The sequence below is a fragment of the Pezoporus flaviventris genome, unplaced genomic scaffold (genome assembly GCF_033815535.1).
Source record: "Pezoporus flaviventris isolate CSIRO_AGI_PZ_B2104156 unplaced genomic scaffold, CSIRO_AGI_Pfla_v1 ptg000015l, whole genome shotgun sequence".
NCBI classification, from domain to species: Eukaryota; Metazoa; Chordata; class Aves; order Psittaciformes; family Psittacidae; genus Pezoporus; species Pezoporus flaviventris.
The window spans coordinates 37,848,302-37,850,821 of NW_026892563.1; positions in this window are offsets into that span (position 1 = coordinate 37,848,302).

Consider the following 2,520-nt stretch of genomic DNA (forward strand, 5'->3'; position numbering starts at 1 on the left):
AAGGCAAAAGATGGATCAAACTGACAGTGTGCCAAATCAGCCACGATAGTTAGGTGGCACTTCAAGGGGCAGTATGGCTCAGAAGTCATCTGGAAGTCTTCTTTTAGTGTCCTACTGATGATGCTTCACTGCTGCATAGAAAGAAACCCAAGTTTGGCACAGTGGATTGCTCTTAAGGACTGAAATGGTGCTAAGGAGTGAAAATGAAATGAATAGGTGATTTCAGGCTCTGAAACTTCTACCCAGTTCTCCTTCTCCCTGCCTGCCGGCAAGAGCCAGGCCTTTCATGGGAAGGCTTAAAAGAAAACCTCAAAGATGAGTAATGAGAGCTTGAGAGTGCTGCCTTGGGGTCAAGACGGTGCAGCTTGGGAGGGGGATGGCTGCTCAGGTGCCATGTATTATCTAGGTAAACCAAAAGCTTCTATCAACACAGTGCCAGATCCAGTAAAGACCATCAGAGACACAAATGGAGCTTATGCAGAAGACTAAGAAAGTGTCTTTGAAATGCTGGCTTGCTGTCCAAAATTGCATCTGATCTCACTGTTGTTTTTTACTTTAGAGTTCAGGATGTTCAGGCCCAGAAGCACCTCAGTATTGAGCAGGCTGAGCTGTTTTTAACTCCAGATGGAATCACAAAGATGGAGTGTCCTGCATGTCCACAAGCACCACATCCACCAGAAGCTTTAAAAGCAGGTCTTTGGCATGGTGATATGACAAAGCTCCACCATCAGTGTGGTGCCTCCACTGCTTTTTCAAACACTGTGGCAGTTGTAGCGGCCCCCTTTCCCCTCACATACATGGGCCTGTCGGGCAAACCGATGGACAAGCTCTTGCGCAGGATGTTTTAGGGCTGAGTTCAGCTCTTTTCTCCTGCAGAGGGGAGTTTCAAACCCCGCTTAGCAGGGAAGTGTCATAACTATGTTCTTCCTCCTCAAGGAAGTTCCTATTTCATTTCTGGTGCCCTCAGCAGGTGAAGCTTCCCATGGGGAAGAGGCTATTGAAACACTTTCTCATTTCCAAGCTCATGCAGGGTCCTGGAGGTTTTGCTAAGCTGTGAAGAATGAGAAAGAGCAGGAGCTGATTTTCTTTGCCAGAGAATCAAGACAGAAGTACAAAGCGAAGTGATCAAACACAGTCACAACTTCTGCATCTGCCTTTCCCACAGTTTGAAGGATGATGCCTGTACTGGGTGCCTGGAACTGCAGAGGGCACAGAAAGATGCCCTGGAACTCTTCAGCAAGCCCTTGATCACCAAGTGTAGTGATCACTAAACACGCTTTGAAGTGGTTTCTGGCATATACATGTGCATCTCCAGGGCACAGAGCACACCTTAGCCTCATAAGGCTTGTGGCATGGCCCCTCACAGCCCACTGAGGCAGCTGCACAGGCTCAGGTTTGGGTGACAAGGGGTCTCTGGAGGTCTTGTGCCCACTAAGTGACAAGTGGCATCCCTCAGGAGTCTATATTGGGAACAGTACGCTTGAATACCTTCACCAGCAACAGTGGGATTGAGTGTGCTGCCAGCAAGCTTGCACAATACATGAAGCTGAGTGGTGCAGTTGACACATATGAGAGATGGGAAGCAACTCGGAACAACTTGGGACAGGCTGGAGCAGCAGCTCCATGCAAACCTCATGAGGTTCAGTGGGGCTAAGTGTAGGGCCCTGCATGTGAGTCCGGGCAATCCCCAGTAGCTACAGGCTGGGGGGTGGAGGGATTGAGAGTACTCCTGAGGAGGACTTGTGGGTACTGGGATGGAAGACTGGGCATGAGCTGGCAGCGTGCACTTGTAGCCCAGGCAGCCAACCGTATCCGGGGCTGCATGCAAAGGAGCGTGGCCTGCAGGTGGAGTGAAGTGGTTCTGCCTTCCTACTATGCTCTGGCGAGATGTCGCCTGGAGTGCTGCATCCAGCTCGGGGGCCCTCAGTAAAGACACAGACCTGTTGGAGAGAGCCGAGAGAAGCGCCACAAAAATGATCAGATGGATGGAGCACTTCTCCTGTGAGGAAAAGCTGAGTTGGGGTTGTTCAGCCTGGAAGAGACTGGGCCTTTCAGTTCTTAAAAGGAGCCTGTTGCAGTAAGATATGGGGTGATGGTTTTAAACTAAAAGAGGGGAGATTAAGGCTGGATTGGAGGAAAAAAATCTTCCCAGTAAGGGTGGCAAAGCATTAGCACAGGCTGCCCAGAGAGGTGATGGGTGCAGCGTCTCTGGAGACATTCAACGTGCTCTAGCGGAAGGTGTCCCTGCTCATTGCAGGGGGGTTGGAACTGGGTGAGCTTTAAGTTCCTTCCCAACCCAAACCATTCCATGATTCTATGACTTCGGGCGGGGCGGGCTCCCGAAGGATTAACCGCCAAATTCCCTCCGTGCGGCGAGGGGCCGGCCCGGCGCGGCCCGGCATGGCGGCGGCCTCGCCCCCGGGCGGGCGGGAGAAGCCTTCCCCGATCGCGGAAGGAGCCCCGCTCCCTGTCGAGGCAGCGGCGCGGCTGGGGCACCCGAGGTAACCCTCGAGGTGCACC